The sequence below is a fragment of the Rhinolophus ferrumequinum genome, chromosome 5, assembly GCF_004115265.2.
Source record: "Rhinolophus ferrumequinum isolate MPI-CBG mRhiFer1 chromosome 5, mRhiFer1_v1.p, whole genome shotgun sequence".
NCBI lineage: Eukaryota > Metazoa > Chordata > Mammalia > Chiroptera > Rhinolophidae > Rhinolophus > Rhinolophus ferrumequinum.
The window spans coordinates 39,626,377-39,652,439 of record NC_046288.1 but is presented as its reverse complement, the minus strand read 5'-3'; the positions used below and the strand labels follow the sequence as shown (position 1 = coordinate 39,652,439).

Genomic DNA, 26,063 nt, shown 5'->3' with positions numbered 1-26,063 from the left:
TCAGACAGTTGCTGGACTTACGGTGATCTCTTCTTTAGGTATATAAATGCTGAATAACTATGGAGCACCCCTGAAACTAATATTGTATGTTATCTATATTTTTAATAAAAATCTTTTAAAGAAAAGAAGGGAAAAAATATGTCATAGAGTAAACACTTTTCATTATTTTTTAACTTCAGGATTGTGACCTAAATCATTGCAATAAAAACTAGTGGGAAAGAATGTTCATTTGTCATGCATAGATTAAACCTGTGAAAATGCAGGCAACTATCCATATAGTATGATATCAGGAAAGCCACATGAAATCACCAACCTATATGTGTTCTACAACACCTTAAATTCCTATGTTGCCATCAATCCCTGGGTTTGTTTTGCTCCTCAAAAGTGACTTGTAAAATAGAGATAATAATGGGGAAGCATAGAAAAACTTGTGTACACACCCTCTTTGATCAGAATAGCTGGCTGCCATTTTGGTAGTGAGAAAAGCACCCCAGTGACATAAAGCATGGGATGGGTAGCTTTTGATGATGCAAGTGTGGGTACAAGAAGTGAAAGCACTCAACGTTGGGCACACCACGGGATCAAGCATCCAGGTGACAGACAGCTAACACTGTAACACAGGGGCCATGGACAAAGCTTAAAAACCTCACAGTTGTCCTCTCCTGCAAATAGCTGTCAAGGAAGGGCTACTGTATGTAGCACACAACCCCTTCCCCCACAGCCAATAGCATTGTTTTTAACTGAAGGTAGGCACTCAATAAAGTTTGTGGCTGTTTTTAGTATAGATCCTATATGTAAGGTACAAAACAAATCATTATATTGACTCACACATGTTGCATTCTTAAAAACCCAAACACCCTTTAGTTAAGTCCAAGCTGGGCAGAAAAAAAGCTATGTTAATATAAGAAGTTTAAACTAAATTAACTTCACCTCTAAGAACTCAGGTTTTTCACTTGTTTTTGTTAGAAATGGCCTTATATCAGAAATGTTAATTTAGCAGTATGCATACACACAATCCAATGACATATTTCTCTTTAACTTTGGGGGAAGAACTGAAACATTGATTTTTGAAACATTTGTTTTATTAGATAAGTGGCACTACTGCCCCATATGGCTATTAAATATGTATCCTCAGGGGGGTTTTTTGGCAGTGGTGACAAATTTGTGCAAACTTATCCATACACTCTCAGCTAGACTCCTCTAGCCAAGTCTATATTTACAACACTGGCCAAGTAATGTAAGACGGAGGAGCAATCTGTGATTATACACCCTGGGGACATAAAGTCAATACAATTTGATTTATTCATTAATGTCTGTCAGCACCTGGAGAAGCTGTGGGTATTTGTGTGGCCCTTTCAAAATGCAATAGTTGAAACAAATACTACTGATATCTACCAGAGATGAACAAGATTAAGAAATGAAGTCTTCTAAACTTACAAAGAAAGATTGAGATGATGAATTAATGATAAACTATGAAGGGTAACGTTATGGCATTGTCGAAGACCCCCTCTTCAACCTAAATGGATTGTTGTTATTCTTTTAATTATTATTAAAGGACACAAAACAGATTATATTGTTATGTTTGGTTCTGTTTCAATACAGTAGATGTCATAGTTATCACTTGTCAGATGGACAAGTAAAAGGAACTTAGGCACAAGTGACAGTGCCGTCTATCTGTCTGTCTGTCTAGAAAGATAGAGAGAGTTAATCCACGTGATTCTTGTTCCTTGTGTGGGCGTTTACCACAGGGAGAACAGCGAGGGCATCTCTGGTTGTGTTCTGTAATGTGCTAGCAAACATTAAATGTCAGGGCATGAAATCCGTTGGCTAAAAGGTTCAGATAATTTAATTGGTAGATAACAAAGATAAAAATAAATCTCTGGGGAACTTCTCTGCCATCTCTCAATCCAATCTAAACACGTTTTCCATCTTGCCTATTTACAAAGTAGCTTAGGCCCTTCAAAGAAAAACATTTCAAAATAGCTTTTCAACAAAACTGGTTTCAAAAAACATTGACTATTTTTAGTTCTGGGAAGGCAGGGTTCTAGAATGCCTTTGCACATAGTATATTATTCTTGCGTATTCATTGAACGTAGTTCAGATAGCACTCCAATGAAGAAGATGTGAATTGTGCCATGGCAACTTCAGGCTGCCTCGCTTTAGATGGAGGGTGAAATATCTCTAGTGCTTCTCCTTTCCCCTAGAAGTCACCTAATTAATGGCTCATGAGGATTAACTATTCCAATCCATCAGAAGCCTCTCTAGCAAGAGTGATGTGTTATTTGATGTCAAAGAGCAATATGACCAACAATCAAAGCTTATTATAGAATTGGTGTTCTATATGAAACAGGTAGTACAAGATCCTATGTTGCTTTAAGGCCTTTTACATAAGACTTAGCAAAGGGAACAGAAAACAGTGCATAGAAAATAAATCACCTATTTTTTCCAAAGGTAGATATTTCCCATTACAATATTTTGTAACGATAACTATGTGTTAGAGGTTAATTTAATTCCAGGGTAGTGAGTATCATGAAACAATCAGAAGAGAACTGAGGGTTAAAGAACAGAGACCCAAAAATACATGCACACAAATATATCCATGTTATTTTTTTAAACCCAATGAACATTGCACTCATTGTTACCCAAGTTCACTATATTTTAGGATAGCATCTATTGTTTAAAAAACGAGGCATGAATAAAAAGGATCAGTTCAAGACAATATCATAATTAAGAACCAGAAAAAAATTATACAAATATATCACATTATTTTCCTTCACAAAACCCTTTAACAGCATCCAATTTCTCACAAATGTATAACTTGAGCAATGGCATGCAACCTCTTTGGCGATCTGACCCCACCTACCACTGTAGTCCCACATCCTACCATTTCTGTACTTACTCTCTCCATAGTCTCAAAGGCGTTTATCACAATTATTCCCCGAGAATTGCCTTTCATCATATCTAAGATGTTCTCAATTGTAAGGCACTGCATTATTTTCTGGTAACAACTAAGAAAGAAAACTGCTGAGCATTACACTTGCGTAGTATTATCAAGTTTAAAAATGCACTCAATACAGAAGTATTAAAACATAAAAAAAAAGTGCTGGCTTAAAAATGTATGAAATGTGGTTATTATTAGTAGCTAGAAAGAATATTTGTAAAATATGTATAAGATATGAAGAATAACTCAGTACAGTGAACTTGACTGCCACATCTACGTACCTACACATTCCTACCATATTTCATTCCTCTGTCTACCCTTTAGAGGGAACACTATTTTGAATTTTTAAAAATTATCCCCTGCTTTTATTTATCATTTTACCATATATGTTTGTATTTCTAAAGTTGTTTATTTTAGCATATTTTGAACTTCACACAAATGTGTTCTTTGGGTCTTCTGAAATGTATGCCTTTGCTCAGGATAGTCTTTCTGAGATGCATCCATATTGGCAGCGAACGCATTCATTTTACTGCAGTAGTATTCCATTATGTACGTGTACCACAATGTTTCTGCCTGTTCTACCATGACTGTTGATGTACTGATGATGAACCTCTGGGTGTTTGCTTTTTGTGTGTATGCCATGACACACATACTTCCATGAGCACCCTTCTTCTTGTCTCCTGGAGCAGGTGTTCAAGATCCTCTAGGGAACGTATCCAGAAGTGAAACTGTTGTGTCTTAAATAGTGTTGAACTAAAGCAACTTTACAAGAATAGCAAATTCTTTTCCAAATTGTTTGTAACAATTTATCCTCCCAAAAGCAGCATTAAATATTCCAGCTATGCCTGTCAGTTTCATTTTCACTTAATTTTAAGGTATCTAATCTCACACATCATCAAAAACAATAGTCAATCAATTCTCAAGCCATCTCTTCAAGAAAGTATGTAATATGGAAGTTAAAGATAGAGATTCTGGAGCCAGACTATGCTACGAAGATTAGTTAATACATATAACATGTTTAAACTTGGACATAATAAGCACAAAATAATTGTTACGTGTCATTGTTGTTATACTGAATGTCGTTGTTATACAGAACCCTGAAAACACTTAAATTGTAATGTATTCTGTCTTGGTGTTTTTGCACATATTACTCTCTTATACTGAACTGTTCTTCCCTCCATCCTCCATCTAAATTTCACTCTTCAAGAGCAGTTCTGTAATTCACACTCAGACACATGCAGAGCTGGTCATCTTTACCCAGGACTACCAATGCCTCTAATATATGACCTATCACATTGCATTCCAATTATTTGTTTACTTTTGTCCTCCTTACTACAATTTCAGTTATTTTGCAGACATACCCCCCTTTTTTCATTTGTTATTTCCTGGTCTTAGGAGCCCCTTAGTAAATGTTTCATAAATAAATGGATGAATAAATGAATCAATAATTATGAACAATTGCAACATCAATAATACTGACCCACAAAAAAAAATACTGACCCACAAATAATTATTTATTTAGCTTTGCAAATTCAACTGGAATATAAATAGTTAAAATGTATATACCACCATGTTCTCCTAACAGAATCTTCTTAAAGGAATTCTATGTTTTTTATTTTTAACATCCTAAGATAGAAGAATCTTTAAATGTGACGGTCTTATCTGTATGCAACCGTAGTAACTTTTTCTCTAACCAACCTTTATTTTCCTCTTCTATAAGAATGTCATCCCACAGCACCACTGACAGAAAAATGCCCAGAGCACAATTTATGAATCTACTCCTTCCTGTTTTAGTCTTTAAGTTGATAAAAAAAAAAAAAAAATTGAACCCGTTGTTTCTTTCTTTTTCCTTTAGATTTAGAATGACGAGATGATTGGCTTCTCAGATGTTAATATATACTTGCAAACCTTATGCAAGCAATAAAGAAAGTCCACCACTTATTAACAGGAGTGACTTCTGTTATTTCCCCTTCATCCAGCCTTGGTGTGAACAGCTCTCCTTCACACCAGATAGCTCCATTTACTGGACTGTCACATCTTATAATGCATCAAGCCTTCCTCTATAGTATTTCTACTTAAATGACCTCAGTTTTTATATTAATATTGGACAACAAGGTCAAACACTGCAAAGCAATTTTTCTCCTAATCATGACTAGGTCCTTAACACTTCTTCACATGACATAGAATTAAGCTCACCTGGCTGACTAGTGCTTAAAATCTAACACCTGGAATTGAGCACACTGTTCAAGATATGATCTGAAAAGTTTACAAGGGATAATTATTTATGCATCTATTTGTTTTACAAGCATGTATTACTACATCCCCTGCTTTATTGTATATTTGTATTAATGGAGTTTAAGGATATATTTGATTTTGGGTGGTAGTCATTTCATACTATTAACAGAACCAAGATTTTTTCACACAAATTTATCTTTATTAAATTTCATCTCTTTAATTTTCTACCATCACTGCCAATTCAATAATATGAATTCTTAATTCATTAAGTTCTTCAAGAAGATGCCTGAAAGACAATATAATTTGTATGCTCAGAGCTTACCACAATGTCTGGTAATAATAAGTGTTCAATATAAATTGAATGAATGAATTCTTGGAAGAGTGAATATTTTTAGTACTAAAGTCAGGTTAAACACCAAGTTCATCTACTTTCCTTAAACATCTTTCTCTTTTATTATTTCCCTATCTCAAAAAATGACAAAATCATCCTTTCGTATTATCCAAATTCTAAACCTTGGAGTCATTTTAGATTTCAGCTTTTTTTTTTCCACCATCAACATGCAAACATTCACCAACTCTCCGTCCACAATGTTGATTACATCATTCTTGCCCTTTCTAGTCCAGTAAGGGATGCTATTTCAATCCTTTATTAAGAACAGTGACATTAATAACTTTTATTGCTAACAAGACACTTGTCTCATGATATTACAGAATCTCCATTGTGAGTTATATCTTGACTTACTGGAAGTAGGCTATTTGTAAAGTATTCCCTTTTCCAGATAACTATCACATCAGTGAGTACATTTGCTCAAACAGCTGCACTTAGCAGCAGGAATCACACATGCCATCACAACAGTTACTGCCAACAATCTACTGTTAGTTTTATGTGTTCAGGAAAGAAATCAAGAGAATTACAATAGAATTACAATTAAATACCCCAAATATTTATGCCTGTTTATTCATGTACACAGCAAATGCCATGTCTATTCCACATTCACTAACTGAGAGCTAATTGGGCAAGGCACTGTGCTATTTTCAAAATGAATGAGACACAATTCCTGCCCTCAAATTCACAGTCTTGGGAGAAAGACAAACATGGAAAAAATAATCCAACATGAGGTGTCTATAGTGGTGTAATTAGGTAGAAAGCGTACGAAAACTTGTCCAAGGTCTGGGACATTTGAGAATAATAGTTTAGAAAAAGGTACAGAAATGGAATTAACATTTATCATGTTCCTCTTCTATGTCAAGTTCTTTGCTAAAAATTAGTTCCTGTTGCTTTATATGTAATAGGAAATGTATAAATAACTAATTACATATAAATAACTTTATATGTAATTGGAAATGTATACATAACTAATGTATAAATAATTAATGAATATGAAAGTAATGCTGATGTCTTTCAGCAAGAAAAACTGCAGATAGAATCAATGTTTCATCCCAGTCAAGATGAAATAGTAAGCTATACCACCTCTGCTCCAAACACATAGCAATGATAGATAAAATATGAACAGTTAAAGCCAAAAGGACAGGGCTGCAACAAGATAAATATCTTTGTTTTAACCTGGCCTCCCAAGAATGCATAGCCTTGGGTAAAGGCTTACTACTTTATTAGGAAGTATAATCCCATGGAGCAAAAATGAAGCAAAAGAGGAATGAGACAGGGCAGAAGGAAAAAGCAGTTCAATGTATTAAGAATGACTGATTGATCATCTCATAAGACTGTCTTCTGAGAGGCTATATAAATGACTTCCCAATCCATGGAAGAAAGGAAGAATGTACTTGAAGGCTCCCATTTCCCATTGGTTAAAGCGTTATTACACAGATCTTTAACTCTCGCAACGCGCCCCCAACCTCTCTCTCACACACACTTCCGGGTTGTACATGCTTGCGACTATAGCATCACTGGCCTATATTCAATGAAGAGCTGAAGGACAGGAGGTCAGAGAGTGCACAGTGAGTGCTATTAAGTTGCACCTGTGGGAAGGTTGTTTGGTTGCTCTCAATGCAGTAGTGTCTGTGGCTGAAAATGAGTGGCCAAAGGTCCCAAAGACAAATTATGACAAGAGGATCTGAAGTGTCTGAAATGCCTGAAAGGTGTCTCGGATAATTTCTATGGACTTGAAATGCAAAGTAATGAGCAGAGCTAAAGCCATAATCTAGTGGGCTTGGATTTGGAAGCAGACAGTGATCTCCATCAGACATAACAAGGAAAATCACAAAATGCAGGATGGTGTTTATCCCTAGAGAAAGAGAGGAGAAACAAGATCAGGAAGACGTAAACAGGGTTCAACAGTGACCACCATGTTTTATTTCTTCAAAGGAGCTCTGAGGAGAAAATGGCAAAATACTACACTTATGTAAAACTGAGTATTGGGTACATGGGTATTTGCCATATTATTCTCTTAACATTTTGCATGTTTAAAGAATAGCTTAATAAATAAAATTCAAGGAATTAAAATATATATCACTAAAGTGTTACTACTCATGTTAACAATACTAATTATTTCCATTTGGAATGTGTTGTAGGTATTTGAGTCCTAAAGTCCTATGTTTTAGTTGAAGATAATCCCCTCTAGTTTATTTTTACACAAAAATCAATACGATTTCAAGAATTATTTCTCATCGACAGACACCAAAGGAAGCAGGATACCTTTTTGTAGTCCATTTGCAGCTTCAGTCTATCTTTGAGGCATCATTAAAAATCTGAAAGGGTGATTTGCATAGGTTCCATTACCCAGTCCCTCCATTTTCACTTAGGTTATATACAGTTTGTCCTGTTCGTGCAGTTATTTAGTACAGAAACGAAATGAGAACCAAGAACACCAATTCCAAGTCTTTTCATTAATATGTGCTATCTTTGCATCTCCGAGAGTGCTTTGATGTCATTCTATTTGGAAACAGGAGTACAGGTCTGCAATGACTCCTCCAATCTTACTCCACTTCCATGCTTTAATACCCTAAATTTATGGAGATCCATTTTTTTCCTTTCACCCTCAATAGTGCACTTCAAAAACAACTTGTCAGTTTACTTACCAACTGAAGAGCAATTAAATGTTTGAAGATTTCTGCTGAACAGGGCTCACAGAATAGGGTGACCATTTAATCTGACCAATCTCCTTTGGACAGCTCAAATGAGATTATCTTTCTCACTGGAATACTCATCACACTTCCTTTAGAGTTAGACAAATCAGTCTCACTGACTTCTTCAGGCTTTCTCAGCTAATCTTTGACCAGGGCTGAGTCAGGATTACTTTATGCCTCTTTAACAACACAGGAAAACCAGAATTGTAAATATAATTAGTGAGTTCTTTCTACATTTTCTAGGAGACATTTCCTGTCTTAGAATATTGTATGCTAGAAGCAAACAGAGGAGGAGGAAGGAATGGAGAAAAGGGAAAACTGACAGGATGAAGGAAAAAGTATGAGGCCCATTACAGTGACTTGCAAGCTTTCTACAAAAGCAGTTGAGCAGTGTTATACCTGAATTATTTGGCACTGAGAGCAAAATACTTTTCAACACTTCCCAACTCTCCACAACAAAATTATTTTCAATAATAATCGTGAAATAGAACAAGTAATAGCCAGAAAAGATATAAAGACAGTGAACTTTTTCTTTTATTAAATTTTGAGTATATATAATTGTGCCAGTTTTTTCAAGTGAATTTTAATAAAAACCAAAATGTCTAAACCTACTAAATCATACTAAGGCATATGTTTGAGTTCCTTGATTAGTTCTTCAGTTTTGAAGAAATTAACAAATATAAAAAGAGTAATTTCCATTTTAAAAACATTATTTGAATTCAATAAAACAATTCATGTAAGAACTAAAATTTGTACTCACCAAAAATATTACTTCTTTCAGTCCTATTTCACTGTTTAAACTTTAAACACAAATGAAAACTCAAAATTGTCACGTAAAAAGACAAAATTGAAATTATTCAAGTCCTAATTCATCATCTTTACACTTGCTGTTGCCACCATTGTTTATTTTAATCTATTGTTTAAATGCAGGAATATGTATTATCACAAAGGCTGGAGACAAGCTATGCCTTAAGCAAGCTAGAAGGAGGCCAAACCTTTACAAACTCTGGAAACAAGGTGTGTAGCTGATTTCACATATGTCAGAGGCCAACAATACAACATAGAAAACAATGTTTATTAAAGGATAAATTTTAAAAAGTGATTATTTGCCATTTTGAACTTAGAGCAAGAAAATATATTTTGTAGGGACGAGTATTTTATCACTGATACAGCTTTAGAGTTGTCAGTGCATGTTGATAATTTTTTAATCTATTTTCAGTTAGTTACTTTTATTATTGTTTTTAATTTTTGTACAGACCTTATTGCCTGTTTCCAGTAGTTTCCACTGTTCCACCTTCACTCTTGGTCCACCACTACAATGAGTAGATATTCTGGTAGGTTTCTTGGTTTTGGTTTTACTTCATAAGAGAGAAAAATTAGTACTGCAATGAAGATAAGTTACCAATAGCTACACCTTGATCAATCTATCCTAATCTAACAAGTTTAGAGCTCACTGGAGGTAAATATATCGACCAGCTTAGATTTCTGAACAAATAACTAATATTAATATTAAACATATTATATTGACCTATCTACATTATCATTTTCCAAAGGTTTACAATGAACATATTACTTTTATTAATATTCACTTAAGATGAAAATAAAATTATAAATAGAACATACCCAATCTGAACTCTATTCAGTTTAGTCCATATTCCTCTCTTCCTAACTGTTTTCCTTTCAAATTTTGGGAAAATCTGGCAATGCCCTTCCCATGTATAGAAAGGCTTCCCTCTGCCACTACCTCCAGAATTCCCTAGAGTTCCAGGCATTTCCAAAAGCCACATTGCTGACTATACCCAGACATCCAGGACTCCTTCTTATTATAAATGTGTAACAAAACTTTTGCTTTATTAAAAATATACACATAGGGCTGGCCTAGTGGCTCAGGCAGTTAGAGCTCCATGCTCCCTGCTCCTAACTCTGAAATCTGCCGGTTTAATTCCCACATGGGCCAGTGGGCTCTTGACCACAAGGTTGCCAGTTCAATTCCTCGACTCCCGCAAAGGATGGTGGGCTCTGCCTCCTGCAACTAAGATTGAACACGGCACCTTGAGCTAAGCTGCCTCCCCGATGGCTCAGTTGGTTGGAGCACGGGCTCTCAACCACAAGGTTGCCAGTTCAATTCCTGGAGTCCCGCAAGTGATGGTGGGCGGTGCCCTCTGCAACTAGCAACGGCAACTAGACCTGGAGCTGAGCTGTACCCTCCACAACTAAGATTGAAAGGACAACAACTTGACTTGGAAAAAAAGTCCTGGAAGTACATACTATTCCCCAATAAAGTCCTGTTCCCCTTCCCCAATTAAAAAAAAAACAACAACAACAACAGCAACAGCAACAACAACAAAAATATACACATATACTCAAATTAAAGTATGGTGAACACAGAAATGTGACTGCAAATATAAATTAGGTTTATTAAATCTTATATAGGATTCCTGTCACAAAGACCGAAAAAATACTTTAATGATGATGGCCTCTGGGAACATTCTTGAACTAATTAGGTAACTACCTGGGGTGGGTATGAGTGGGACTGGTAGACAGATTAGGTACTTAGAAGAATGTTCAACATGTATCTATGTTTTTATTATAGGTAGATGTCCTTTCCAACACTAGCTGCACATTGAAATCACCTAGCAACCTTTAAAAAATACTGATGCCTAGGTTCTACCTTGAGAGATACTGATTTAATTGGTTGGAGTTGCAGAATGGCCATAGGAAATGTTAATCATACCCACGCCGTGACTATAATGTGCTACCAAGATTAAGAACCATTGCTTCAGAAAATTGCTTCTCTGGCATTGGCTCTTAAGTAGAAGCTACAAAATTTTTCTTAGGAAGGACTTAGATGAAGAAAGCTGGTGAAGGCTAGGAGAATTAGAAACATATCCTGAGACTGTGTCTGCATATCAAATCCACAAATTTAACAAAGGTTATATTATTTGGAGGTCATTAGTGGTGTTATTTTGATTGGTGGGGAACCCACCCCATGTAGAGAAGAACTCTGGACTCAGGCAAATCTTGTCTTAAATTATGCCTCTGGGTGGCCATAGAGGTGCGCTGCTCGGGTCAAGCATCTGCTCGGAAGCATCTGCTCATGGGATCACCGTTGATTGGCCGTCTCTGGCTGTCCACACCTTTGGGTCTAACTTGGAGCTCACAGAGTTCCCTTGGGCTGCTCCTAAACAGTGATGGAGTATGGCAGTAGTATAAGAACTGGGCCATTTCTACGCAATGCAAGGCTCCTCTAATGGGCATCTTTTGCTCACAAGTCCCTGAGGCACTGGTCTGGCTGAGGCTTTCTCAGAATTCCACGCAATTTGAGGCTTTTCTGACCAAGACCTTCTTTCTTTTCTTTCTTTTCTCAGGTGTCAGACTTGCATCATGGTATGAAGACTTTACTGCTCCCACCTTTATCTTTCACAGGCATTTCTCTCAATAAGTCTCTTATAAACCTAATCTCATCTTTGTGCTCACTCACCAGAGGACCCAAACTGACACACAACTCTAAACACACTTGATACTGGCAGTTAATGACCTGCCATGAGCTTCAGTTTCTTCATCTGTTAAAATGGGGAGGAAAAATCATACGGGATATTATGAATATCGAATGAGATATATTATCAGCGTACCAGGTGGCCAACTTCTTGGAACATAGAAGGAAGTTAATAAATATTAGCATCTCCCTCATCCCCACACCCATCCCATCTAGCAACCCTCAGTTTTGTCTCTATATCTCAGAGACAGTTTCTGGAATTGTAACAGCTATATACAAGAGGGGTAGTAGATTGGGGGAGGGAGGTTATCACTTTGTGAGGGGTATAAATGTCTATCTATTACATTGCTTTGGACACCTGAAACTAATAATAATAAATAAATAAAAATAAATATTAGCATCTCTTTTCAGCTTTAATGAACAAGTACATTTCCCTCACATCAATGAACATTTTGTTCCATAACGTATGTTTTATGCACTGTGGCGGTACATAGGGTACAGTACATGATGAATGGGATAAGTGGTATAGAAAAAGCAAAAGATTGTCTAAAAAAATAAAACATTAATATGTGAGATGATGGACATGTTAATTAACTACCGCATTTCCCCGAAAATAAGACCTAACCGGAAAATAAACCTTAGCATGATTTTTTTAGGATGCTTGTAATATAAGTCCTACCCCAAAAATAAGCCCCAGTTAAGACCGTCCGCCAGATGGATGCATTTAGTACGTCGGTTGCAACACATGACAGATGTATGGAATTATAAAATAATAATATTAATATTTAATTAAGTATAAATAAATAATATTATTGACATTAATACTTAAAATAAATGATAATATAAATTATAATGAAATAGTTGTAAATACCTAAGCGGGCTTCTTTGGATGAGAGGTAAACGCCTATGTAAACAGATGAACTCAAGACTCATTGCCGAATGACCAATTGGAGTACAGACACAACACATGAATAACATGCGCACTTGATAACGAATGGATGTGGTTGTGTCTAATATGAATCTTCATAATTCAATACGTCATGTGTTGTAACACGTGTACTTAATGCACTCATGTGAAATAAAGAAACGTTTTCTGAATTTTGGTGCCTGCAATTTTTCATCACTTTTGTGTGGATCATCATTTTTAACTGTCATTTTTGTTGCCACTCCCGCCTCGTAAATCTTCAATGAACACTTGACTTAATGGTAGATTTAAAGGGAATAATATTTTGACCCCCAGACAAGATGAGTGCAAAAAGAAAGAGCTATTCCACAGAGTACCAGAAAGGAATCGTGGAGGACTCCCGGGGCAAGAATCTAACAGCCTTATGCAAAGAGAAGAAGTTCGATCTCCGAATGGTCTGAAAATGATGAGCAGGGTACAACAACCTCCATCAACAGGGGGAGGAGGGAAACGCTAAGCAGCGCAAGTGTGGATCAGGTCGGCAACCATTATTTCTTGAGCTGGACGACATCATCTATGAATGGATTGCTGACAGGAGAACAAAGGCTTTGGTTGTGCTCAGAGCTGATCTTCAAGCATTTGCCCTTGCAATGGCACCACAGTTAGACATATCCCCAGAATTCAAAGTATCACAACACTGGCTGGATGGCTTCCTTCAGCGATATGTATTGTCTCTAAGAAGATTGACAACACTGTTCAAGCTGGAAGATACTGAAATTATTAAATGTGCACTTGCATTCAAGTCCTTTGTTTATGGCATTGAATTTTCTAAATACCACTCTCCAACATGATTGCTATGGGTGAAACTGCAGGATTTATGGGCCAAGGATCTCAAACGACAATTGATCAGAGGGGGACCTCGCCAATATACTACATTCCTTCCACTGGTTACGAAAGTGCACATGTTACCTGTATTTTGGCAATTCATCTGGATAGAAAGAAAGCTCCACCTCTAATCTTCACTAAGGGCAAGAAAGATAAGATTGAACGTGTTTCAGGCATTTATGTTTTTGAAACCGAAAAAGCCTGGTGCACACAAGCAGTGATGAGGAAGTGGGTCGATTTAATGCTGCCACTTGTTTTGAGAGGCGGCCAAAGAGGTCTGCTAGTCTGGGATTCAGCCAACTCTCACCGCGCTAAAGACATGAAGAACTTCCTTGCAGAGAGAAGAATAGATCAAATAATGATTCCGCAGGAATGACTGCCTATCTCCAGATTCTTGATATTGCAATAAACAAGCCATTCAAGGGCCATTTGCCCATGGAAATCAATGACTACAAAGAAAATAGAATGGAGAGAAATCAGCGTGGAAACTTTGTGAAACCTAGCCTGCAAGAGGTCATGACTTGGGTGAAGAATTCAGGGGACAAAATCGCTGACAGCTGTGTTGCCAACACACTACAAGCAGGCTACATGGACAAGAAGTGCTCATATCAGGAGAGCTCTATTGCTGGACAGGAGAGATTGGGGCCAATGGTTCTACAGGAAATGGAGTCGCAAGAAATTCAAGCCGGAATTCGGGGTTTGGAGAGTTATGACGATGTTCCAGAAGAAGATGACATGACTATATTTGAATAAATGTAGATTTTTGTACATGAATAAATGAATAAATGAAGATTGTTGTACATGGATAAATGTAGATTGTTGTACATGAAATAATAAGACAGCCCCTGAAATTAAACCCTGATGCATCTTTTGGAGTAAAAATTAATATAAGACCCGGTCTTATTTTCGGGGAAATACGGTAGATGGGAGGAATCCCTTCATAGTATATCCATATGTCAAATCATCATAATGTACACTTTAAATATCTTACAATTTTATTTTTAATTATACCTCAATAAAGTTAAAAAAGAGCTTCTAAAGTCAAATACAACAATAAATATCATAATAAAAGCATATACCATATACGTAATATTATTCACCTGGTCTGAGACAGACGTACAAAATAAAATCCCTGGGAAAATGTTTTTTTTATATATATACATGTTTATTAAATATCATATATGGAAGTTTTTTACTGCCAAACTGCTCAAATTTAAGAGCATGGATAAATAAGGATGCATAACTACCCTTAATTAATATCTCTAAGCCTAAAGACAAACTCCTGCAGGTTTGTGCATGATTTCAAAGGTGTATATCTCTAAAAAGTTGTTCACACTCCATGTAAATCCAGACAAGCTTGCTTCCCACAGAAGCTAGCCAGGAGACACTTTGCAGGGATTTTGGAATAAACTAACAGTACTATCAAAAAAAGTTTTGGGGAAAGAAAGAGGAGAAATAGAGAATTGTATTATTTGTTTATTCCAAAATATAAATGAAAGTGAAAAACTGAATTTAGAATCCAGTCACTTTTGCTAGAACCACGACATCTGTATTCCTCAATATTACTGTGCTATGTAAAATCACACAATAAAAACTACAGGGCTTATGATAAAATGGGGTTAGGGACACAATACTCACAAATCTCATTAATGACACATATTTTTAAAATTAGGAACCTAATAAAAATGATAGCACAGTTTTATGCATGTGAAATGATTATAAAATATGTAAACACTACAATAACTATGACACTTGACCTTGAAAAAGACCTGATGTTTGCAGAAGGGTTGCAACTCGTGAATTATTGTGAAATGATAGCAAGAGGGTTATTTGACATGGGTCTGAAAGTTCTAACACCAGATGTGGGTGGGTGTGGTTTATAATATACTTGGTGAACTGAGATAATGGTAGATATTTGATATGTGTGTATGTACGTATATATGTATGGATGTATGTGTTTTATGAATTCATATGCAGCTGGGTTCAGTTGGCTGCAGTTTACTGCATTCACCTAGAGTTTCTTACAAACAAAATTGTGCAGAAGCAATGTGAATTTAGTTCACTTTGTAAAATTAACACCTTCAGTTAGTGAAAAACCATCTCATAAGCCAGCTGAGTAGCTCAACTATGATCTGTTCTTAGGCCTTCAGACAACAGAACAACCAGTTTCTAAATCTTATAGACCTTAGCATTCAACAGATGAGATAATCCATCCTATCCTGCTGGTCGAGTGAATAATGAAGCCAATGTTTCTCGGAGAGAAGAATGCAAACTGTGGTAGTAGAAAAGATAAAGCATACCCCACAGAGGAGGAGAAGGCAGAGAAAATGTATTCCGGACTACTCCAACGCTTCCAACAAATGCAAATACAGGGGACATCGGTGATCTACAATTTTTGTTGTTAGCAGCCCAAGGGGTAAACAATGAAAGTGGAAGGAGTAGGTAAGTAGTAATGTTAGCTGACTATACCCATGGGTATGATGTAAAATAATTGTATTCATTTTCTTATAATAAAAATTGCACCTCCACCTCTCAGATTTAAATGGATATTAACAACTCTACAACTTATATTTTGGTCCTCTTCAATATCAATTATTTCAGGACAACAAGCTTTTTTAAACACCAGGAGTGGGGAGGAGGATAGAAAGAAAAGGAAGTCCCAAAATTAAGGAACTTGATATCTCCCTTTCATCCAACCTTTTAAAAAAATTGTTCAGAAGCAATGACAAAATTTGTGTCTTGTTCAAAGTTCCCTGATGCAGCAATTGTGTGGAAACTATTTCACACTTTCAAAACAAATACTATAGCGGAATTTGCTGCACACTGTAAGTCCTCTAAAAAAAATTATTTCATTAAAAGGGGATATTTTATTAAGACATAAGAGAATGCATCACTGAACTACCCATTTTTCTTAATGGCAAAATAACAAGTTATTAATTAGTCCTCTGGATAAAATCTTTATGTACACCAATTTTATACAGAAATAGAAGGACATAAATAGATTGGGGCCTTTTGTATTATTGTTTTATCATTTCATTTTTAAAGAAGCTAGTGGTGATCAAATAATGTCCTAACATTACAAAAGAAAAAGAAAAAGGAAAGAAAAGGGGAAATTAATTCCTTTCAGGTTCCAAAATATCCAGATCTCTTTTCCTTTATATATATCTAGAGTTGATGTTACTAACATTTTTCTATAGGCAAGTTTTCATCTTTGTCAAGGTCTCATGCCCTGGTGACTTGCATTTCACATGAATCTAGGCAAACAGCTGCCTCTGGCACTGATCATTAAGAGAACCAAACTGCCTTCTGGTCCCACTTGTCCATTCATGAAGTTGGTGACTATAGACCCTAAGGCTTAGGGAGATCATTTACTACTTTAAGGCCACTGCTTCTTTAAGAAAGACTGAAACTAGATTTTAAAGTTCCTACAAAAAGTCTTACAACAGGAACCACTGACTTCAAATTTCAATTCACTTGCACAAAATGAAACAGCTAAAATTTTACCTTTATATGGTATTTTACAAGTTTACCAAGTGCTTTCACTATTACCTCATTTAACTTAATGTAATTACATCTCCCTGTATCAGTGCACATTGTGAATCATTTTCCTATTCATTCCTTTTTTTTTTTTTCCATTCGTGTTATTTGAAATCTTTCCAACCTGCTTTTGGAAAACAAGACTTCACTGAGCATTTCCAGAAATGTGTTACATTGAGTATTTGAAGAGATCAGTTGCAACTAACATATGTAAAGCACCTGGGGAGAACTTCTGCAGCAGAATTGAACTTGATGATGCATCAGTTGAGTCATTCAACTGTTGAGCTTCTCAATTACTTAGAACACATAAGTCTTTTGTGTTTATTTGTTTGGTTTGGGTTTTTCATTCCACAGAATAGAACTAGTTCCAAGTACAAGCTATCAAAGGAGGCCACAGCGGGGAAATTCAATCCAGTTCTGTTAGGGGGGATTAGAACGTCTCCACTCCTCTGCTTTCTACAGGGGAGATTTGTCCTAAATCCCTACAGCTTCCTGTGCATGAAGATGGGTTGAATTGCCTGACTGGTGAGTTTCAGAAAAGAACTGGACATGAGTAGCCCAGATCTTTTCAGCCCATGCCTCCCTTGTGATCCAGCTAACTACAGAGTGTAAGCATTCAGTTCTGTTTTTCCAAAGCCCAAGGTTTAGAGGGCAGACTCCGCCTCAGCCCACAATTTGGAAGTTCAATTCAAGGGAGTGTTAGGATATGGTTCCTTGAGCCAGGAATATTGATAAATAGGGTGTGCAATTTGGGGAGCAAATATAACATTGGCTTTCTTAAGGCACTAGGTGAGGTCAAGCTTTGTCAGCTGTTTACTTTGGTGGTTTGCAGGGGCTTATATTGCACCATGCAATTGGTTCTCACAGTTGTGTGGTGTGCTTATAATCAGTGCAGCCTAAGTAGCAGCTTTAGATCTTGGACTTGAAATGAATAGGTCATGATGGGCTGTTGCATTTGGTGGGGAACTGCAGCTTATGGTGGCTTGTCCACAGGTGTGTGGCTATTTTTATACAGTGAAAGGCTGTTTTTACACAGGCAAGTCTTCCTAGGCCTTAAATAAAGTCAACATGGGCCCCAGAGACCTTCAGAAGCTGGCTGCTACAACCTTGAACTACCTATTGTGTGTAGACAATAGGTGAAACAATTTTTGTTGATTTTATTGTTTCTCAACCATGTATGTAGGTATAGTCTTGAAGTGCACAAGTGCCTAAGTTCTATAAGTGCTTTCAGAGCACACAAGTGTGCGATCATTGCTTTAATTTTTGTGCAGATAACATTTTTTTGAAGAATACAGGGAGATACCTGTTCTCAGTAACCTCCCCTGAGACTACAAGCTTCAAGAAATATCAATGACTGTGAGAGTTTAAAAATATGCTGAAGATGGTTCGCCAGCTGGAGCAAGGATGAAATGGAGAAAGAAACTTTCTGTATGAGAAAGAGTTCTTAAAGATAAGCAATTTCATCCTAAGAGCGGTGGAGTCACCCACTAAAGCACAGAAGAGACTGGGGGACTTGTCACTAAACAGAATCCACACTAAATCACCATCAGGATGCCCCCAAACAAAAGGCCCAAGGGCATAACTGGTAAAAAATAAAGAAACCTTCGCAAATTTCTCAGCTTGCCCAACATGTCTCAAATACTCCTTGCTAGATGAGACTATTTCATAGATAGATTTTTCTCTCAAGATCTGGTGATTCCCTAAGGTCAAAGGTAACATACTTATAGGTGATTTCCCCCAATTGAATTCAAGTTCGCAAGTCATAGTTCTGAAAAACGTGCATAGATGGAGTGGCATCCTAATCAGACTAAAATTAAGACTGTCCACCTTGTTCTCAGATCTCACTGAGTCTCTTCTAGAGTATATAACATCACTAAATACTGAGTTTGGGGAACACAATTCCCCCTGGAAAAAAGTTGCTCTAGGAGCGAGGGATTCATTTTTTTTCTAAATTTGGTGGAGGTGCTAAAATAATCTCGTGAACCCCTTTTTAAAAAATTAGGTACATCAGAAACTTGTCAATGAGTTAATGCAATTTCTGAAGTTGTGAAGGAACTATACCCATTCCATGAGAAATAACCTTGGTTGCAGCTGCTGAAAGAAACATCCTCTCCAGCCATCAAGAACTCACTGCTGAGGGTAATCAGAATAAGAAATTGGCAAGGACGATTTTTTTTTTTCACTAATTTCATTGAAATCAAAAAGGTAACATAATTTTATTCTGGGTTTTAATTCATTTGAACTGTAAAATTCAAGGCAGTTTAAATTTGTACTTTAATTTTTACTGAGGAATTTAATAATGGGCAGAGATTTATATTTAAATTTAGGATATTTAGTTTTTTGTCATGTTCTTATTGAAAAACCTCCATGTGGTCATTTGATATCATTTTAAAACTTCTAATAAGCTGAGGCAACGTAGCTGGATAATAACTTAGATTGGGAATAGAAAGGAGAGAGAATTATTAGCTTTAGTACATACTGACCCTTTGGACCCCTCTAGGGGAATAAGATGTCCCTCTCACCAGTGTCCTGGGCAGATCCACAAAAAGTCAGAGACTGGTGGTAGGACAACTGTCTCGCGCTGGTGGGAAGCAGGCTATCTTGATGGACTGCAGACTTTCTCCTCTAGGACAATAGCATCAGTCCTACTTTTCACAGGCTTGGTGGTTGAGCTCCATAAAGTAAGAAAACAAACCCCTGGAGAACATTTTGAGGTAGGAGGGGTGAGGACATCCTTTCCTCCCCTCAGGTTTCTGTAATGGGGTGTTCCAAAGGTCTCACCCCAGAAAGTTAGAGTCGGTTAGCTGATTGGCGAGTTTGGGAGAAGAACTCGGTAGGCATAGTTCAGCCTCTTTCCCTACATCCCTGAGGGAGCCAGCTGCCCTGAGAGAGTACATACCCTCTACCCTGCCTTTAGGTGGAACAGGGGCAAGCTTCCACCAGGATGTTCCGAGCTGCCTGACTCTGGCTGAATCGGGAGTCTGGTACTAAGATATGCTCCTGTTGTCCCTTCCCCAGATCACATTCTACAATATTAAGTTTACCAGCCATAAAGAATAAAGATATTTTGAGCTCTTTCATCTCCATCTACCTCGCTCCATACACATGGGTAGGATTAAAATATACATACATATGCATGTATGCTATTAACTAAGGCAGGGAAACCAGGGCTGTCACTTATTGGGCTTGTTTCAGGATAAGCAAGACAAAAGAAGGGGATTCCCTCACAATATTCCATCCAGTGATGTAATAAAGGGAAGAGTTTGAGAGCCATGGAGCTGTGCCAAAGGAAGCTACTGAAAACCTTGCTCCTCTCAAATTTCCAAATGAGAAAATCTCAGCAAAAAAATAAGAGTTCCAAGTACAGAATTTCCAATTTCATATCCACTTAGGTTTTAAGCCTTTAAAGGGGATTCCCATGGAATAATTTGAGCATCTAAGCTTAAGAGGCCAAGAATACAAAGTGCCTTAAAGAAGGAGTTGGACCATATAAATTGTATTAAAGAAAGCAAAGGCAAAAGCACAGCTGTAGGGGATTGACAGTATATTACATGAGAAGATAAACTACCTTTTTCTACCTTCCTCATCATATCGGTAGCATCTGCTGTCAGGCTGAAACATTCAATATGGTTATTTGCAAGATTGCAATGTATAGAATGAGAAGTTGGAATGCTGAAGAAAATAAAGAAGTTGGGATGCTGAAGGTGGAATATGAAAAAAAGCAGGGTGTTTACCTAATATTGTTCAAATAACCTAGTAAAGCCCATTTTGATTACATTGGCATAGGCCATGGCAACAGTTCTATTTGCCTTTATAGTTTTAGGCCACTTTATTATACGTCACTCCCAACAATTCTCTGATGCAAACCAAATGGACATTATTCTTTCTTACAAAAACGACCAAAAAAATGAAACCTAAAACAAAGCTTGGTTACATCCATGGCTTATCAACATAAAGCCGTTGGCCACAATTAGGAGTGGAAGATCAGAACCAGAGGGCTTAAAACCCTTACCTTCCTCCTAATTCAATATTATTTTCTGCAATCCATGTATTTGTACAGCTGGCAAATTAAAATACAGTATTTTTCTCAGTAAAAACTCAGCCCAGACTTGACAATCCCCTGTCCGATCATACAGAAAATGATAAATCAGAGTTTCCTTACTCCCCTAACATAGACAAGAGATAATCCCATTTCATTTTATTCCCATCCTCAACTGAACTTAAGGTGGAAGAAAAATATGACCTACGTTAATGAAAAACATGGAGGAAAAAACATATTTTCATATTTCAGTATCACCCAATTGTTGCCAGTCTCAAATTTTTTGTATAGGATTTGAAGGATGGAATTGAAAACATCTCAACAGTGACTAATAACCACAGCCTCCTGACTCTTCCGACACACCACGACCAATAACCGCTTAACTCACAAAAACTGTTCCAAAAGATAAACAAGCTAAAAAAGCTGGATTAACACTAAAAAATTAAAGTAGGTTAAGACAGAATGACATCTTTTAAAGTTGTAATCAAGAGTATGTGAGTGTGTGGAGTACACACAAACACACACAAACACACACACACACACACACACACACACACACACACGAGCCAATCCCCTGACTATATTCTATTTAATAATTAAATCCAACCCAAACTGTTGTTTAATTACCTTAGCTATGGGGAGTTCAGAAGACTTGACCAGCTAGACTCTTCCAGATAATTCTGTCTGAAACTTTTTAGTTGTTCCTTTCAGGTATGCAAGTCAAATCAAAAACCCCTCCCCCCACTCACATTTCAGAAGTAACATGTATTATGAAAAAAAAATCCCTCAGGAAGCGAATTCCTTTATCAGGGATGGAAAATGTATACACTGAGAACCCCCAGTTTTTGTATAGTTCACCTCCATTGGAGAATTAGGATTATTTTCAGTCTCCCCATTTATTTCTTCCTCTCATCTAACTGTTGACAATCTTCTTCTATCTCTATAGTTACCTCATGGTCAGCTGAAAAGACAAATGTTAATTTGCAGAAACCTTTTGACTAAACCCATGCTGACTATGTTTTGTCTTTAGATAATTGGCAAAGATGCACTTGCCGCTTAATATGAACTATAGGCTAATGGCTGTTATTCATAATTGAAGCTGACACTTCATACAACCTCTTACCAACATTCACTTTAAACCCAGAGTCATAAAAATGAAGGTCGTATATCTAGTTTCTCTGAACCTTAACCACCTAAGTATATTTGTGACTTGTGAATCACTGAAATATTATTTTTCAGAGGGCAAAAACAATATAAGATCTTTATTTTCACCGATCCTATAATAAATACTACTAAAGACAGAAGAAAATCATTATACCAAACTTTAAGCAACAGAGGTCTAGTCAAAACACAACATATATTAAAGCCAGCTTATCTCTCATAAGAAAGTAATACAGCTTCACAGTTTTGTTTGCTAAGAAATATTCACAGCTTTTTAATAACAGAATTGGTATAAACCTTTACTTTCAAAAACGACAAGGATTTTATTTGAATCCAGTTTTGTGGCTTACCTAAACTATTGCTATTTCTTCCAACATAAACGATAAACGAATAAATTGTATCCGGATACTCACAGCAGAGAGCTCAGTTCTGGCCCCTAACATCAGCCGCTGCTGCTGCAGACTGAATGCTACTGTTGGGAGGTGCTGTTATTTTTCTAACAAAGGAGCACCCTCTAGTGGCTTTTCAAAGTTATTAAGTACACGCCAAGCATGTGACATAATTTGTTTACTATCCAATTACGCAATGTCAAAACAGTCAGGTGAGAACAAAAGCTTGCTCTGGGCATTACAGGATCATATTGCAACCTCATTCTATGTTTTCCCTAAGGATGATGACTTTTAAGGAAAAGATATTTAAACATCATTTCTATATCATATCTATAGTGTGCCTCTGAGAAAAACATACCTTTCTCTGGTAATATTTATTATTATTATTATTATTATTATTATTATTATTATTATTACTCTTATTGTTACTAGTATCATCATTGTTATTAATATTAATAGAAAAGTTGCCATTTATTGAGCATTTACTGTATACCAGAAAATGTATTTATTGTTTTACACATTGTACCTCATTTAAAACTCACTACAAATATATAACCCAGGTTTATCCCCATCCTGTATTATGGATGAAATAATTGAGGTCAACATATGTAATGTAAGTTGCCCAAGGCAACTGCCTAAGAAAAGGTAGAGAAAAACAGATTCGAACCCATATTTAGATGTTTGCAAAGATTCTTAACAATCATGATGTGATAAACAGAAATTATCAGTAACTTTCACATGTGTCCAGCCTCATGAAACTATAAATCTAAAGGAATTATTTAATAACAATGAAAAGAAAATAGAAAATTTGTGTAAATTCTTTTAAGTTCACATTAGAAATACAAACATTTTCCACAGTAAATAAAGTCAAACACCATTCTTGGATGGCAAAGCAATAGTCTCTAGAAAGCCAATTCAGTTCCTCCTACTTTGCCACATGCCTCACAACAGGGAACAACTCTTGCTCAGTCGTAATATTTTATAAAATCGAGAGGTGTTTTTATTCAGGTAGGCATTCAACAAAACATTTAGCGAATGCCTAAAGCGTTACCCCTAGTTATGACAGTCAGTGAAACAAGATTTTTGCACTAAGCAAGTTACCGTGTGAAAATCAAGAATTATCAGGCAAGAATGACCCCTGAATTAAGCATTTTTCTTGGCTGCAAGATTTATATATTCTTAAATGTCATGTGTCTGATCCCCAGTAGATAAAACTCTTTTTGATATTTACATAAGTCTTGAGGGAACCTAGAGAAGCAAACATAAAAGAATGTTTACTCAGCATCTGCTAGGTTCTAATTAGTAGTCTATGCCTTTCACATATCACTGTGGCAGAGACTAACTGTTCTCAAGCCTATTTCCTTTTTTTCTTAAGCAGAGTTTTCTCCATTTCCAGGCTACTTTGTACTTGGACGTAACCATGTCGCTGGATTCTAACCATTGGAATATGAGCAGGAGCAATGGGTGCCACTTCCATGCCTCACGCACGAGAACCTCCCTCCTCAAATCTTCCATGTTCCTTGGCCCTTCTGGATGACTGGAATGGTCATAGTTCCCAGGTCTTGGATATCATGTATTGCAGATAGCAAAACCACATGACGTAAGAAAGGAGACTAGATCCCTGAATCATTGCTTGGAGAAAAAAAAAAAAATCTGACAATCAGGAGCATCCATTTTGCAGATAATTACAAGTAAGAAACAAACTTCTATAAATTTTGAGTCATTATGCAGTTTTGACTTGATTGTTCATTACAGCGGTAAGCAGTACATTAATACAGTCATTTAGTCTTCACAGCAAAGTTAGTAAGTTATGTGGGTTTATTCCAATTTTACAGATGAAAAAGCTAAGGTTTATTCAGATCATATAATAACTAGCCCAATCACGAACAACTAATAAAATTCAAACCTGGGTCAAACCCATATCTCTCTAACTCAAAATATATGCTCTTTCCTCTCTGTTACATTAACAGTCCACCTGCTGCCACTTAACAGTAATGAAACTCCCACGTTCCAAGTATTGGTCAGCTTACGTATATGCTGCAGTAACAAATGTCCCTGAGAATCTCAGCTTTTTTAAATAATAGTCGTTTATATCTTTGTTAGCCTCAGTTCCCACTGAATGTCTTCTTCATCTTGGGACGCAGGCTGAAGGAGCAGCCTTATTTTTGCTCCCATAACAGAGGAAAAAGGATAATGGTAAAAACTACATGATGGCTCTTAAGTGTTATTTCCACTCACATTCCATTGGCCTAGCAAGTCAACTGACCAACTCTGATATCAATGGGGTCAGGAAGTATAACCCTGATTCAAGAAAGAGAAAAAAATAATTGAGGAAAAGAATATATTTGACCTTGCCCTCACTCTTAGAAACTAAAAGCTAAGGGAATGTTACAAGAAAATTATAACAAATATAAGAGAAAATAAATTGTAACTAAATTATGAAAAAGAGAAAAAGAAGCAAAATATCAATGAGATGACATACTCTCCCTGATCACCACCCCCCCCCCCAAAAAAATGTAAGGATTCAATTAAAAGATATAACCTGAATCCAACTTGCATTCTTGGACAGAAATTAGATTTCTGAATCATCTCAACGGGTATCTTACACACACACACACACACACACACACACACACACACTTAGATATTTTAAACTATAGGTTGTGGAATAACTCATGTCAACACAGAGACTATATTACAGAGTGCACAAAACAAGCCAAAGATGTGTTTGCCAATGAATAGGAGTGGGGGGATAAAAGAAAGAGGGGTGAGTGTGGGGACAATGATTGAGAAAGAAAAAAAACTGCACAACTTTGCTTATAAAGCCATAGACCAGGAAGTCATGGTTCAGTTCTGGCAAGTGATGTTACCTATTCATTTCCTTATCTCTCTTGCCTATATTTTAAAGGAAATTACTTTTTAAAATATGAGCAATCTGTTTCAAGTTATTAGTGTCTTATTAGTGTACTAAATCAGACACATTGATCCAAATCTTTCATCTCAAATATTTGATCCAATTTGCAGTCCCTAATGGCCAAACGTTGAAGAGGCATTGTCTCACTCTGATTAACTCCCCTCTGTTGCCTTACGAAACAAATTGGTCTGAGCATCCTTATCTTTTCTGGAATCATCTCGTATATTTCAGGCTCATTGAATATTTAATAAGTGGATGAGTGAATGAGAAAAATGAAAATTCTACACTTCCCAGCATGATATTACTTACATTTTTAATACTTAGGAATTTCACAGTAAGACACAGTATTATCATGCTCTGATGCATATACAGTGAAAATAGCAGTGAGCCAGAACTAAACATCAACTTCTAATAAGTAGGAAGAAATGAGAAGTAAATCAACGATAGAATAGACAAAATAGTCAACTGCAGCAACCAC

At 36.5% G+C, this 26,063-nt stretch overlaps 1 protein-coding gene across 2 annotated transcripts in view; it reads right to left on the bottom strand.

Moving 5' to 3' along the window:
• ARHGAP24 (Rho GTPase activating protein 24) overlaps positions 1–22,714 on the bottom strand; it is a 701,125-nt gene extending 678,411 nt beyond the window's left edge. Inside the window, exon 1 of one of the 2 annotated variants that reach the window (XM_033105937.1) lies at positions 22,696–22,714. The gene's annotated coding sequence lies outside the window, so the exon portion shown is untranslated. Of the gene's footprint in view, positions 1–22,632; positions 22,651–22,695 lie in introns of those variants that run through there. The other variant, XM_033105936.1, reaches the window with a different exon arrangement.
• Between the last annotated feature and the right edge of the window lie 3,349 nt (positions 22,715–26,063).